The sequence below is a fragment of the Mauremys reevesii genome, linkage group 1 (assembly GCF_016161935.1).
Source record: "Mauremys reevesii isolate NIE-2019 linkage group 1, ASM1616193v1, whole genome shotgun sequence".
Lineage (NCBI taxonomy): Eukaryota > Metazoa > Chordata > Testudines > Geoemydidae > Mauremys > Mauremys reevesii.
Window position 1 is genome coordinate 247,634,993 of NC_052623.1, and position 16,852 is coordinate 247,651,844.

The 16,852-nt window shown below is 40.2% G+C and overlaps 1 long non-coding RNA gene across 1 annotated transcript; it reads right to left on the bottom strand.

Annotated features, from left to right (window-relative positions):
* Window positions 1-11,703: 11,703 nt before the first annotated feature.
* Window positions 11,704-14,456, bottom strand: LOC120384385. Its single transcript, XR_005588824.1, has 3 exons — window positions 14,261-14,456; window positions 13,348-13,398; window positions 11,704-11,839 (listed from the first exon to the last, which is right to left on the bottom strand). It is a non-coding gene; the product is annotated as an uncharacterized LOC120384385 (long non-coding RNA).
* Between the last annotated feature and the right edge of the window lie 2,396 nt (window positions 14,457-16,852).

The window sequence follows — 16,852 nt, forward strand, 5'->3', positions numbered from 1 at the left end:
GTAAAGGGGCTGACATGTACCCAAAACCACCCACGACAATGTATTTGCCCCATCAGGCATTTGGAGCTCAACCCAGAATTCCAATGGGTGGCAGAGACTGCAGGAACTGTGGGATAGCTACCCACAGTGCAACGCTCCGAAAGGCGATGCTAGCCTCGGTACTGTGGACACGCTCCTCTGACTTAATGCGCTTAGTGGGGACACACACAATCAACTGTATAAAATTGATTTCTAAAAAATCGACTTCTATAGAATCGACCTAATTTCGTAGTGTAGACATACCCACAGTCTATACAAACACGTGATAATACTAGTATGCCAGCAGTGAAACAATAAGAAAGAAGCACTCTGCTAAGTTGAATGGAGAATGGGTATCTTAGCAGACTGAGAAAGAAGAGGCTAACTCATCACATGTTATTTTAATTAACTATCTTTTTCTGGGATTAGCAGCAGCCTCCCATTCATTTGGAATCTCCCTGGCTGCCACGCTCTGCCTAGCAACCATTGCTAATTAGGAGAAGTTGTTTTTCTTGCTAACAAGGAATAGACACTGAAGGAACAGCACTGCGTGGTTTCCCAGCTGATTTGCTTTGGGTTATTTAAAAGGGGGCATTAGTCTCTCACAAGTTCTAAAGAGAATACGTTTTAATCATACTAATTATTTGTAGGAGGGTGTTAATGCAATTTATTAGCAAGAGACCTTAGTCTCACCCTAGTTAAGGTTAAAGCTAGCCTTCCATAACACTGGTCTACAATTTTTGAGACGTCGTCTGCTTCAGAGATAAAATGTGCTATTTATTATGTATTTTGATGTGCTGAATTCAAATATGACAATTAAAGCAACTGATTGGCTACTGTTTCTAAGATATTTAAGTTTTTACATTTTATGTCTATGTATATTGTGTAGATAGTAGAGTTTTAATCATAAATTGTAAACCTAGGTCTTTTCATGTGTTTATGGTTGCTTTACATAATATTTCACCTGTCCTGTTTATTTAACACTTTAAAAATCAGCAAAAGGGTTATATAAATAAAATGTATTATGAAACAAAAGGCAAAAAACTATTATGTACATAGTTTAGTCCTATTCAGTGTCTACTCGGCGCTTCTTGGCTTGTCTCTTGTATTCATTAAATGGAGCATCTCCTGCCAGGAGATTCCACTGCTGTAGTCTGGAGCCCAGCAGCTCTGCCTTACTCTTGGGTAGTTCCAAATCCCTGACAAGGTCATTCAGTTCACCTTGTGTTATGAGGTGTGGTTCAGAGGAGGAGGATGGGAGAAAATGTGGGTCCTGTGTCATTGATGGTTCAGGACCAGAAGTTTCATCCTCTTCCTCGTCTGACTCAAGTGAGAATGATTCTGGTGCATCAGGAACCGGCAGTCCTTCTCCGTGGGGTACTGGGCGTATAGCTGATGGAATGTTTGGATAAAGCACAGTCCACTTTTTCTTCTTTGACACACCTTTCCCAACTCGAGGCATCATGCAGAAGTAACAATTGCTGGTATGATCTGTTGGCTCTCTCCAAATCATTGGCACTGCAAAAGGCATAGATTTCCTTTTCCTGTTCAACCACTGGCAAAGAGTTGTTGCACAAGTGTTGCAGCATATGTGTGGGGCCCACCTCTTGTCCTGATCTCCAATTTTGCAGCCAAAATAAAGGTGATAGGCTTTCTTAACCATAGTGGTTATACTGCGCTTTTGTGATGCAAAAGTCACTTCACCACAAACATAGCAGAAGTTATCTGCACTGTTCACACAAGTACGAGGCATCTCTGCTCACTTTGGCTAAACAGAAATGTGTCCCTTTGCGAAATCAAACACTGACAAATCAGAGAGCACGACACCGTATGATTTCTAGAGCTGATATAGGGCAATTTGTTCAGCAGAGTGATGTAAGTGTCGTTATGATTGCATCATCCATGACTTCTAGGAATAACATGATGCAATTCATATCATGTATGACACAATACCAGCTTCAGATTGCATCATTCATTGTTTTGCCTAAAAAGCAAGTACTGTCCAAACCCAGTCATAGATTTATTCATAGATCCAGTCAAAGATGTATTTTAGTCATTTCTGGTTTAAATTGAGATCCCTTCCCTTTATAACTCACTTATTTTGAGGATGGATCTAGACTGTTCTCAGTTGTAGAAGATGACAGAACAAGGAGTAATGGTCTCAAGTTGCAGAGGGGGAGGTTTAGGTTGGATATTAGGAAAAACTTTTTCACTAGTAGGGTGGTGAAGAACTGGAATGGGTTACCTAGGGAGGTGGTGGAATCTCCTTCCTTAGAGGTTTTTAAGGTCAGGCTTGACAAAGCCCTGGCTGGGATGATTTAGTTGTGTTTGGTCCTGCTTTGAGCAGGGGGTTGGACTAGATGACCTCCTGAGGTCCCTTCCAACCCTGAGATTCTATGATTCTATGATTATCCTCCACCATTCCCAAGGGTCGTATATACTGACCCAATAGCATATCTTGAAAACTAGAGCCAATCAACAATTTTAAGCATCATTTTCGTTCTCAGTGACCTAGAATTAGTAAAGTTTGACTACATTTATTTCAGAAGCATTTTGGCTGTAGAGCAGTGTAATCAGTCTGTTTTGAACCCCATTGCCTAAGGCTCTGGTCCTGCAAATACTTGTCCTTCATTAAGGTCCTCCCTTGTGAAGAGTTAAGAATGTGCACAAGTCTTTGAACTAAATTTACCAGAAATAAACCAAGTTGTATGACATTTCTCTTATGCCAGGGTAGAGTTTTTTTCAGATGTTTGAGACAAATTAGGGAAGGTATTTGGGAGCTCTGCATATACCAAGAGGAGATGATTTTACTTCTTAAAAATGTATCTTTTTGACATGGCTCAAATTCCAAAACATCTTGGCCAAAACACTCCATGGGATTTGCCTTTGCTAGGGAAAGCGGTTGTATTTCGTTTAGGCTTGCCTAATACAAGCCAATCTTTATTTTTAGTATAGATGCAGGAGACTAGGCTTGAACTCATCCATCTAAAATTAAGATTAGATCAGCATGTGTCAGGTCAGGTAGGTCCAACCCTAAACTCAATCTCTTTACCTAGGCACGACATTTATTCTCCTCTTTTCTTTTGCAAGGTGGCGTGTGTGTTGTGGAGGGGATCATTGGTAACTGATTATTTTTTCTTATGTCCAAGGGAGTTATTAAAGGCAATTTATGCATACATGAGAAATTCTGTGGGGTCCCTACATTTTCTTGTTGATTATTACAGAAACTAGGAATTTAAGAACAGCTAGATCATTTCCTCCAAGTACAGGAGTTGCATCTGGCACAGTTTTCGGCATGTGGGATTTTTATGGAGCAGAGTTACATTGTACAAACTCCTGTAGCGATTGTGCTCCTGCTGGGAAGTTTACAGCCCAGTAGCACCTAGTGGCCACACATGAGACTGAGCCCCATTGTGTTAGTTACTGAGTATAAGCACAGCGAGAGCTCTCTAAGTACTTCATAAGTGTCATCATTCCCATTATACAGCTGGGAAATGGAGGCACAGAGCATTGGAATAACTTGCCCTGAGTCACATAATGAGTTAGTGCCAGGACTAGGAATAGCAATTCAGATCTCTGAATTATAGTGCAGTGTCCTATCTTATCCCTGGGATGACACTCCTTCACCCTGCTCAACTCTTCCAGGTGCCCCTCTGAGTTTTGTCTTGGTTTTCAGCTTGAAGTACAGCTTTCTTTGGAAGGCTTGGTTTCTTGGAGTTGGCCATGTATTAATGCACAGAATATGGGCTATATTTGCAAAGTCACAATAAGAATGTAAAGAGTGCACTTGAGAATCAGGCCATGACAAAATTAAGCTCACATTTACAGATTTAACTGCATCTTCTTTACATGGATGCAGTATGGTACAGCCTTACATACATGATCACATAGCATTTATCCCTCCTCTCTCTAAACCTGACAGAGTTGCAACTTTTTCCAGTCATGTATATTTATGTTTTAACTATTTTCACAGAAATGTCTAGTTTATCTTTAGATTTCTTACCTGTGTATTTAATCATTACCCATATATCATACAATTTATTTCTTCCGCTTTAAAATCTGATGGCTGCTTCTGAAGTACAATTGAGGAGCATAAGGAAGCAAACTATGAAAAGAGCTATATGCCAATTGCATTTGCAAGTCAAAGAGTTATGTTACATTTGTTTGTTGTAATGTTACACAATAATGGTTACTGTGTATATTTCATACACCTGAGTGATAGGAAGAGTGTTTGACAGGTAGACCAGAGGTTGTGGAAGAGCTATATTACTTAGTATGCAATACAAAGTGATAGTTTTCGAATGCCTGCTAGGCACAAGGGTTAGAATTGAATGGGCAGCCTCTGCTTTGGTATTTCCTGTGCGTGAGTGCTGAAGCATGCAACCTTGCTAGAGCATCCAAGTGATTTACAAGGTGTTCAAGAGTACTATAGTGTGGAACTGTGGGGCTAAGTGCCACTGAAAGACAAGGTGGGTGAGGTACTATCTTTTATTGGAACAGCTTTTGGTGGTGGGAGAAACAAGCTTTCGAGCTAGAGAGCTCTGCTTCAGCTCTGGGAAACGTACTCAGAGTCACAGCTAAATACAAGGTGGAACAGATTGTTTAGCATAAGTAGTTAACACATATTTTGATAATACATACAATATAGGAGTAATGTGAAATGTTACATGATCATCTGTAGAAGAGAGCTCCTCGAATGCTGGCCTTGGAAACATTTGTTTTATGAGACACAGCCCTATGAAGTCTTTATTAATGTTTCTCTATAGACATGAGTCAGACAGGCACTCCTGTCATATCGTGTGTAGCGTACCTGTGCTAGAAAGAGTGGTAGGAATTTTATTGAGTGTACAGTGGGAAGGGAAAAAAATAAGGAGAGGCTGGGAAATTTCAGCAAATTAGGACAAATAATTAGTCCTTGGTCATGCCATTGGATGCATCAAGTGTGACTAGCTGAAGCTGTTCTACTGTGGATAAATACTTAGAGTCAGTGAGGCAGAGAGAATGATTCTGGAGCCTGGCAAGTAGGGCATCCAGCTGGCAGAGTTGGGGGTAAAGCATACAGGGTCTAGGCTCCCAGCTCCAATCACTAGAAACAACTCAGCTATCTGAACCACCTGATTCCAGGACAGGGGCACTCAGTCATGGACCACTAGCAGAGATAGGCATTTCTCTCTATCAGAGGGATGTGGCTTACAACACATACCCCTGTTACCAGCATCTCCTATTTGACTAACTTAGGTGGCTCCCCACCTAATGCACTGGCTCCTATGAACTGAATTCTAAGGTGCTTAGCTCTCCCCCTCCATTGCATAGGGAGCCTAGATGCTTAACTTAAGAAGCTTCTGCTACTCCTGTCCACAAAGCCTAAAAGTGTGTGGGGGCTATTGGCACTTGAACTGTAGTCCTGCGCCCCATGCCGCTCCTTCCCTCTGAGCCCCCACCCTCATTCCATCCCTTCCCCTGAGACCCCATCACCCACTCTCTCCTCTTTGCCTCCTCACCCCTTGCTCGCCCCTACGGCCAGTAAAAAGCGATGAGGCCATGACCTCCTAGCCCCCCCTGTTCTGGTGCCCCTCTTTGTGGATTGCAATGGTGTTCCTCTGATTGTGTAGGCCCCTAAAAGTTGAACATTGGAATGCTGAGCATTCCAATGCCCTAAATTCCTTTGAATAAAGCCCCAAGTCATTACTGCAAGAGTTTGCAGATTCTAAAGACTGGAGGAGCATAAATAATGAAGAGGGTTACTGATGCGGAGTGATCTTGATTGCCTGGATACTATTTGCTTGCACCCAGCTTACCATTTTGACATGACCAATTGTAGGTAAATAGTTATCATTTAAGAACAAAGAATGTACATCATATTTCCAAGATAGGGAACGATTGTGGTAAGCACCAACTGTAAAAATGACTAGGAGAACATAATGGATAATCAGCTGAACATTTTATCCTAGTGAGACACTGTGGCCAAAAGGGCTAGTGCAATCCTTGGATGTATAAACAGGTGAATCTTAAGTAGAAGAGAGGTTATTACCTCTGTTTAGCATTGGCAGAACTAGCACTGGAATTCCTTGTTCAGTTCTCCTGTCCACAATTCAGGAAGGATTTTGAAGAATTGAAGAGTATTCAGAAGAAAAAAAAAAAAAGTCTTGAGAAAGATTTGTAAAATTTTTGAAACAATGATTTGTAAAATTTTTGAAACAATGATTTGGAATTTTTTTTTAAATTGAAAAAAAAATCTAGAAAATTTTGGTGTATTTTTTTTAAAGTTCTCTTTTTAAATTTTCATTGTGGGAGTTTTTCAAAGTGTTTTTATTACGAATCGGGAACAAGATTTGTAGTGTCAAATTTTCCCACAAAAATGGAAATTCTGAATTTTGACCAGATTTGGTTGCCATACTCTCCAATTCTCATATCTTCCCTTTCTTTTACTAAAGTCAATGGCAGAAGCCTGACTTCAGTCAAAACTCAATTAGGCCCTTAAATTGTATAGGCTTGTAGTTATGACAAAAGATAAAATTGGCTCAGTTAAAGATTTTTCTTTAATGACCTACTGGGCTAATATGCTGAAATTGTAAAATAGCTTTACAGAAAGCTATTGGTTTTCAAATCCTTTGGCTCCCATGGGTATATCAGTTGGTTCCTGGATTTAAAAAGAATATTTGAAGGGTTGGTTCTGCAATGGAGCTGTGTAACAATATAATGCCGAATGCAGGAAGTTGGTTTCTTTTTGGCCTGCAAGTTTTATTTCAGGTGCAGCCACATACCAAGGCATACACAATGCCACTTAGGGCAGTGAATGCCAAATATTGATTTTTTTTTCCAGAATGCTGGTAGATCAATCAGTATGCAAGCCACTGCCTAAAAACACAGCCAAGCATGCTGTAAATTAGCTGCACCATAAATGCAGTGACAAAGGAAGGATGCTCATGAAGGTTATTGAAACCTATGGAGTGTCTCCCCACCCAAGACATGTAGTCCTCTGTCCTCACACAATCCTTTCCCACTCAACACATCCTCTTCCCCGATCCCTCCCCAAAGTCTTCCTGTACAGACCACCTGATGGCCTCAGATAGTAGGGTATGAATATATTGTTTACACACACACTTCACATCCATAATAAAAACTTAGGCCCGCTTCCACTATCCAGTCCAAGGCAAATTGTACAAAAGGAGCCCCTTCCTGCAGCTGCCACTTGACTGGCTCACAGTTCACAAAATGCAGCAACTCCTTTTGAGAAAGGAAAGGCTAATGGTTTCCGCTAACAGTGGCGGAGTACCTTCTGTAGTCAAGCAAGATTCAGAAAGTGCATTTCCCTCTATGAAAATGGAGGTTCAGGCACCTAAAATGCAATCAGGAGAAAGGTACCATTGACATATCGTGTACAGTTACTGCAAATGGTGGATCATCCTCTCTTGCTGATAAGTCACAGTGAAACCATAAATCCTAGAGGAAAAATTACCTATAGTCATCAGACCAAGATGACAAATCAACCTGGCACAGACTTATCCAAAGAGAACTTAAGGATAACTGAACCAGCCACATGCACAGCCTCATATAAATAGCAAAGTTTAATTGTTAGGATACATTTTCAAAAATCTCCAGAAATCACATTTTGTATCAAATAGAGAGAGAACAGGTGGAGATTCTAAAATCCTAGTCAAACAATGCCTCATGTGGCTGCTTTCCCTCGTGCGTTATTTAGTACTACCCCATAGGATTGTTATTCTTTAAAATCTTGACCAATAAAACATGTAGAGCATAATAAGAGATACAAGATACCATATGTAGATTAAGCCCCACATGCTCTCTTCTTCCCTCCCTAGCCATGGTGACTGATAACAAGGCTTGTTCCATTGCCACTCTCTGAAAGTGAGAGCTACACCAGGCAGGAGCCATCTCTTATGGCTCCAAAGAGCAACTAACTCTCTGGATCACATGCAGTTGTCACCAGCGTATGTAGAAGCATCTACCTTTTCTACACAGGGTGTGGCAGAGAAGGAGCTATCTGGCTGTGCAGGGACAGGCCTTGGAAGCTGTCTGAGGAGATTAGCTATTGCTTCCAGCTGTTTATGGATGATAGCTGAGGCTACCCCCATGCCCCTCAGTTGTGTTTACATGCTCTGTATGGCCTCAGAGTCTTCCCGATGGCTGGTTTCTAAGAACTCCAGTACTCTCTTACTTGTTGCAAATGTGACCCTCTCACTTTCTGTAAACTGAAGTTTTGTTGTCTCCTCCTGAGCTTGATGGCTTGGAGAAGCCTGCCCCCCTGGTGCCGCTGCTGGGGGGTGTCATCTCCTTCTTTGAGGTTGCTCTTCCCAGTAGGTACATCACAATGACTTGGTCCTGCAGCAAACCTGTTACAAGCAGTATCTTCTGGTTTCTCTCTGTCCTCCAGGCCAAATACAGGAATTATACTTCCTTCATGCTCCCCTTTAAGGTCAGAGAAATCCAGGATTGAGATTTCATCATCCTGGCTGCTATGTTTAATATTCACTTTGTTGCTCCCACTCTCAGGATGGCTGGACAAAGCATGAGCTGCCACTGAAAGCCCAGGCTTACTAGCATGTGCATTGCTGCTGGTCTGTGATGGTCCAGCCTTCTCCCCGTCGCTTTCATGGCTCTGACCTAACACACAAGAATGATTATTCTTCCAAAACAGCATTCCAAGATGCTGACTGGTGCCAAGACCTAACCATGCTTCTCGCTCTGAACCAAGAATACACCACAGCAATATCCCTTCAGAAGCCATATTAAGACACTCCATTTCACCTGGGTCTATTGGAAGTACAGATACTAGCTGAAAGTGTAAAGAGAAGTTCTAACAGATACGTATCTTTAATGCATACAATATACTAAGAGCATGAGGTGGGTGTACGGAACTGGGATACTTGTGTTTTTTTTCATTAAAAATGTGACTCGGTCCCTTCTCAATTTGTTGTGTTACTCTCTGGTTGCAAAGGAGTTAATTTCTTTCTTGAACAGGACAAGCAATGCAGTGCCAGGGGAAGTCACCACATAAACATGAATGAACTATCAGGAGTTGTCAACCTATGAACTGAGCAATAGAATCATGGAATGTTCAGAGAGCACTGTATCAATTTAAAAAGTGATATTTGTATCGGTCTGAACTAGGAAGTAGTTACTGGACTTTTCTGCAGGAAGTAAAGTCACTAAGAGATAATTAATACAAATGACCAAGCCAGTAAGCCTCACCCCTCTTGGGGGAAACTGCTTAGTTGTATGGTATGACCTGGTTGAAGAAGCCTGGCAAACAAGGAATCAAAAATCTGTACAAAGCAATCACCCTGATTTAGGAAGAGTGGGTCACTTCGATTTACCCATGAACTCACACAGCAACCACAAGAGAGATAGACCCTATGGAAAGGATCCGAAGTACTTTGTTCCAATCCATGTGGAAGATGGATGGCTGCCTGATAAGCCAAACCTGACATGTAAACTGTTCACTGTTTAAGAAGTCTTCTCTGTAATGCTTTTATTATGAACAAATACCTTGCTTTGTGAAGGCTGGATGGTCACTGGTTAACCCTGTCATGGCTGTGAGAGAACAAGGCTGCAGGTGTTGAACCGAAGTGAGGCTTGCTATTCCCATGAATTCAATTTCTTTAAACTGTATTTCAATTGGATATAAAACCAAACCAAAGGGCAGAAAGAATTGCAGCTTAAATCCCCAGTCTAGAGGGAGAGTGTCATGGGACTCCCCCCCAAGAAAGACAATGGCTGGAGGTCTGAAACCTATATAGGGTGCCTTCAAGGAGATCATGAAGGGATCAGAGGTGCAATTACCTCAAGAACCATGACAGTTGGTACAAGGTGTTTTTGAAAATTAAGATGTAATAAAAATCACTATATAAATAAATAAATAAATAAAAAAGAGAGAGTCAGTCCCTACACATACTACATGGTATGGTGTGAAGGGTCTCCCCAGGAGGTGGGAACATTACCCTGAGTTACAGAAAGTGTGTGAGGGAATGTAAATGTTTTTAAAAGAATTACAGGGGCCACTATCTCTTTCTCTAACGGTAGGTGCCTTCATTACCACGTGCCTGATTTTTCATAAATGCTGGGCACCCACAACTCCAGCTGTAATCGAGGGGAATTGTGAGGATGGGCTGGGAATAGAGTTTTATGATCCAGGGCTCTCAAGGCAAATCCTTTATAGTTCCTTCAAAGAGAATGAACGCATGGCAAACCAGGATGTAAATCTACAGCACATTAGAGTGCTGCACACTAACTGGTCATATGGATCTTGCTGCCGTGTACTAAATGTTTTCCAGTGCACACTGATCTGCACCTCTTTCAAAGAGTAGTATGTCATTGCATACTAGGTAAATTTTACTGCACCGAAGCAGGGTCCACACAGCCAGTTAGCGTGTTCAAGATTTACACCTGGCTTGCCACACACAAAGTCTCTGTCTCGACAAGTCCAAAAAGTGACTTCAAATAACTCTCTACATAGAAGTGCCTCTCCAGATCCTTTATACCTTCAGTCATCAAGACTTTCCAGGGCTAAAAGCAAAGTGCCTTCCCTATTAACAGCTGGGAATCGCCTTTTTTAAATTCTCTAAAATTCTCATCCTAGAGGGCTGAGAGATCTGACTTTAAGGATGGACATAGCGAGGTGAATATGGCCTCAGACAGAGTAATTTTGGGAGACAGAAGCTCCACATTTTTGGAAGTTAGAGAAAGAGGAAATGTTTTAGTGGCAAGCAATTTTTCTTTTTTCCTTTTCTTGTTTTAAAACCCATCATCCACCCCTATGTTTGGAATGTTCAAATAAGTCCCAGAAGACTAGGTGAAATAGTGAGCAGAGAGGAGGGATGTTGGTCAAAGATTCACGAGTAGTTAGCTGGTTACAGTTTTTCACTTACACTTTCTCTCTGTGCCCCTCTTCCCTGCATTGTGCCTTTATTTCGGCCTCATTTTTAATTTCAGAAAAAAAAAACCCACCTATTCCTGTGATTTTGATTTCCTTAAACTGTGTTTCAATTGGACTTGAAACCAAACACAGACACAAAAACCCACCATAAACAAATTGAGATGTTTGAGTCACAGGACCCTACAATATCAGCCTTATCACAATTTCTGGTAGGCTCTTTTCAAGGCCATATTACAATTGCAGCAGACAAAGTGAGGAAGAGCAACATGTTGACACTTTTGCTCTGCAGACATTTCCATGAAGTCATGTTGCAAGCAACACATTTTTATCCCTTCTTCTAAAATGTACCTCCAGCCCCCTTCCCATCTGCACCAAATATTACAATATCCAGTTCATGAAACTCTAGATGACACTCAATCCACTTTCTCTTCCATCCCACACTTGCAAATCCTGCTGTGATCTCAGGAGTTATAACTGCAACTTTAAAGCGCTGTTCTGACTAGAGTGTGAGGGAAGGTAATAGTAAGCTCACAGTGCTAGTCATCTGTAAATCTCAAACTAATTTACAAAGGAATTCACATATCATTGCCTCCATTTTATAGGAAGGTGGGGAGGGAAGCAAGACAGAGATGTGAAGTAACTTGCCTAAGGTCACACAACAGTCAGTTTTCCACATAGAAAGCAGTACATTCTAGTTGCATGTCACCTCTGAGATAAGTACAGAAATCCAACTTCATCCCATGATTTACTCACCTTGAGGTTCAAGCGTAGTCATAACTGGGGGTATGGATCATGGATCACTGATGGCAGGATCATGGACAAATGTGATGTTTCAGTGGTGCTCTTTTTCAGAGGTGGAAGCATGGAACCCAGGCTATGGTCAGCATGGACTAAGAGCTGACCGAGGACCTTGCTGAATACATCCTACAAAAAGAAGCATCATGTCATTGACTTGGAGGAAGGACGGTCACTGTGGAGATTGAATCACCTATGTTTCCAGGAAATCAGTCCCTCTGGAGCTGTTGTGGATATTGACAATAGAAGTCTCTGTGGGCTGAAGACTCAAATTAAATCAAGCTACTTCAGGAGTCTAGGTATCCACTGCAGGGATCTATTTAACTATGAAGTCTAGTAGCCAAGGTAAGAGTACTTATATTGCTAGTTTGATGTGACTTGCAAGAGGCATTTATTAAAAATTGAGTGTGCCTTTTTGCTTCCTTATCATGTTTCCAAAGAAGGCTTAAACAGCTTTGTTATTCTTCTTGCCTGTATCTCCACAGTATCACTGCAGGGGAGGAGGCAGAAGAGTAATTCTGCATGTTTTTAATCTTAGAAATATTAGACTAAATTTCCCTAGGTTTTCTGGAGTACCTAGGAGGAGAGGGGTGCTTAGAAAATGGGCCTTGTGCACTTCCACATCTTCCTTGAATTGGGAGAATTAAATCTTTTAAAATAACTATCTTTTCCCACAAGTTGTATGATGTGTCAGACTCAGAAAGGTGTTAAGAAACAGGTCAACAGTATGACTAAACATCTCTTTCCCTCAGCTGTCCAGTTTACTGTCTCTGTGTGAAAATTAGAATCTCAATGAGAGAAGGGTTAAAATTTCAAAAGATCACCAACCAAGATGATCCTTTCGGAGAGGTCAAAAAAAAAAAGTCCTTTCATGTTGTTTCCATGTATTATAAAGCAGAAAAAAAGAGGGGGGCATAAGATCATTCCCTCTCCCCAGTTCTCTTTCCAGGTTCCCTTAATAGTTAGGATCTTCCACTTTGAAAGCTAGAGGATCATTCAGCTCAGATTGGACACGTAGCTCTTCCAGGAACTGCCCCTCATCAAAAATGACTATTATCATTAATAAAATGTGGTTGACTGAGTCATAACAACATCTGGGAGTAGCATTGTGCTTCAACATCATCTACAATTACCAGCCTTTCATGTTTTTTCTAGAGCTAATGGGAACATTTTCAACTAAATGTAATTTCACCTCAGTATGCTATTTAGTCAAAGCCAGAACATTCCACAGAAACTTAGCAGTTTCAATAAAGTTTCTGATGGGAAGGCCTCATATCCAGGGCTCCCTGGTCACTTCTGACCAGAGAAAGAGATAAAAAAAAACTGAGCTTTCTGATCGTAAGACACATTTTTAACACAATTCTATTTTGCAAAAGCATTCCAAAGTTTTGTTTTCATTCTAATGTAGGACAAAAATAAATACTGAAACCTCAAAAGTTTTTGTGAGACTGAACTGTCATTCTCTGACCAGCTCTAGATTTTTCTGAAGCCACTACAGCAATAACAAGGACTGTATAATGTGACTGGTTTCTAGAGAGTAATGATACTGAGTACAACAATCAGCAGGTGGCTAACACCCAAGAGTTAAGATCAGTAATTTACTTGCAGAAGCCTAAATTTCTACTGAAGGCACCTACCTGCTTTGATTTCTTATTTGGCTTTTGAAGATGTGTTCTAGTCAGATGAAACTGAAAAGCAAGAAAAATGATTGTAGGTCCAAATGGCAGAGTAAACAGTAACCCAGCACCATACAAACAAAACACTGCAGCACAAGAACATTACATACTTTCTATCACTGCATTTCATAGAAAGTAAGTCCCAACTGTACCCTTCTTACAAGAAGCTACTACAACTAGGATCTAAAGCAGACAAAAGAATAAAAAGGGGAGATGCATCATATCCAAATGTGTTTTTTAAATACACAAGAAACAACAACCAGCTCTTAAAGGTTGCGAGGCAGGCTTGACAGAGTCCAGGATTGGGATTAGTGGACAGACGGACAAACCAATAAAATCCACCTTCATTTCAACTCCCTGTTCAAGCCACGTAGTTAGAGGCCACACCCAGGCAGTCCGAATACAATTACAGTAGACATAAAAATAGGAAAGCAACACATGGCAATAACCATTTTTCTCCTGTATCTTTTGATATTAGCAATAGCTGTAATCTGAGCTAGTTTTAGATCTTCCCATTTCACTTCAGACCTGTAGCAAGACAAAGATTTCACACAACATTCAGAGAGAAAGTTAACTTACAACCGACCCCTCCAAGAACAATAATATAAGGAGCACCCCAGAACACAGATATATACTAAAATGAAGGAAATTCAACAATTTCTTGTTATGAAAACTCAAACATCATAACCCCTTTAATTATAGAATATAGAAATACGAGAAATCTGAAACTGTATTGCCTAAAATAAATGGTGAGTACTGTACTTTAGATTAGGAGGAGATCAAAATATTTGATATAAAATGCTATCTCTAAAGGAAGCTAACACAGGGATGGGGTGGGTGAGGGGGGAGAAAGGGAAAAGAGAAACATACTTACCAACCCCCAAAGTCAAGTCTCACCACAAAAAGTTACTCCAAAATCTTGGAGACCTGAAAGAGAAAGATAGTTAATTAAAATAATGTATGAGGTAGCCTATCTATTTCTTTGACTGGCACTATTCTTTCATTCAACTGGACTCTTCTAGGATGCCACACCCTGACTAGCAACTATTGCTAATTAGGAGAAGCTGTTTTTTCCTTGCTAACAAAGACTAGACACTAAAGGAGGAGTGGTGTGTGGTTTCCCAGCTGATTGGTATGGATCATTTAAAGTCTCTCACAAGTTTTAGAATACTATATTGTAATTATACTAATTATTTGTAGTAGAGTGTTAATGCAGTTTAATAGCTAGAGATGCTGTCCTTCCATAATCAGCCTGTTTTGCACCTTTTTGCCTAAGACCCATGTCCTGCAAATATTTGTTCTCTGTTGCACAAAGTCTTAACCCTAAATTTACCAGAAACAAACCAAGCTCTATGACATTTTTCTTATGCCAGGGCTGAATTTGTCTGAAAAGTTTGAGGCAAACTGGAGATGGTATTTGGGAGCTCTGCATATAACAAGAGGTGTTTTCACTTCTTGAAAATTTACCTTTTTGATTTGGTTTATCATAATTCCCAAACATCTTGGCTGAAACTGTGAAACACTCTGTAGGGTTTGCCTTAACTAGGGAAAGTTTTGAATTTACTTCAGACTTAGCTACACCATGGTAGCTAAAGCCAACCTTTTTTTCTTAATATAGATACAGGAGCCTAGGCTAGAAATTGACCAGCTAATATGTTAAATATATTGTCCTGGGTCTGCACTAGGAAAATAGCTGAGTTTAGATCACTTAACTAATATGCATTAGGTTACATGGGTCCAACCTAAACTCAAACTTTTTCTAGTTATTTTTTTCTCCTTCCTTCTCTCACAGAAGGTTGGGGGAAGAACTGGTAACTTTTCAGGAAAGAGAGAGGTAGGTATCTTGGGATAATAGTTAAGGAGTTATTAAAGGTCATTTATGTATACATAAGGAATTCTGCAAGGTTAATAAATATCTTGTCTAGTCTGCCTTTTGCTGGCATAACTGTCAATTAGGAATGCTTTACCCTCAATGCACCCTGTATAGATACATATATACTAGGGAAGAAAGCCCTTTGCAAATATAGCTTACTTCTAGGGCTGTCAAGTGATTTAAAAAAATGAATCACGATTAATTGTGTGATTAAAAAAAATTATAGCAATTGTGTTAAACAATAATGGAATACAATTTATTTAAATATTTTTGGATGTTTTTTACATTTTCAAATATATTGATTTCAATTACAACAGAGAATACAAAGTGTATAGTACTCACTTTATATTTTTATTACAAATATTTGCACTGTAAAGAACAAAAATAGTATTTTTCAATTCACCTCATACAAGTACTGTAGTGCAACCTCTTTATCACGACAGTTGAATTTACAAATGTAGAATTATGTACAAAAATAACTGCATTGAAAATAAAACAATGTAAAACTTTGTCCTACAAGTCCGCTCAGTCCTACTTCAGCCAATCGCTCACACAAACAAACTTGGATACAATTTGCAGAGATAATGCTGGCTGCTTCTTGTTTGTCAACTAAAAGTGAGAGTGGGCATTTGCATGGCACTATTGTAGCTGACATTACAAGCTATTTATGTCCCAGATGCACTAAAAATTCATATGTCCCTTCATCTTCCATAGGACATGCATCCATGCTGATGATGGGTTCTGCTCAATAACTATCCAAAGCAGAGTGGATGAATGCATGTTCATTTTCATCATCCGAGTCAGATGCCACCAGCAGAAGGTTGATTTTCCTTTTTGGTGGTTTGGGATCTGTAGTTCCGGCATCTGAGTGTTGCTCTTTTAAGATTTCTGAAAGCGTGCACCCCACCTCGTCCCTCTAAGATTTTGGAAGGCACTTCTAATTCTTAAACTTTGGGTCAAGTGCTGTAGCTAGTTTTAGAAATCTCACATTGGTACATTCTTTGCATTTTGTCAAATCTGCAGTGAAAGTGTTCTTAAAACAAACGTGCTGGGTCATCATCCGAGACTGCTAACAGGAAATATATGGCAGAATGTGGGTAAAATAGAGCTGAAGATATAGAGTTCTCTCCCAAGGAATTCAGTCACAAATTTAAGTAATGCATTATTTTTTTAACAACCATCAACACAAAAGCATATCCTCTGCAATGGTGGTTGAAGCATGAAGGGGCATATGAATGTTTAGCATATCTGGAACATAAATGCCTTGCAACACCAGCTACAAAAGTGCCATGTGAACACCTGTTCTCACTTACAGGTGACATTGTAAATAAGCAGCAGCATCTCCTGTCAATGTAAACAAACTTGTCTGTCTTACCAATGGGCAGAATAAGAAGTAGGACCGAGTGGACATGTAGGCTCTAAAGTTTTACATTTTGTTTTTGAGAAGAGTTATGTAACCCCCCCCCACACACACAAAAAAAGTCTACATTTCTACGTTGCACTTTCCTGATAGAGGTTGTAGCACAGTACTTGTAGGTGAAGTGAAACACTATTTATCTTTTACAGTCCACTATTTGTAATAAAAATAATAAA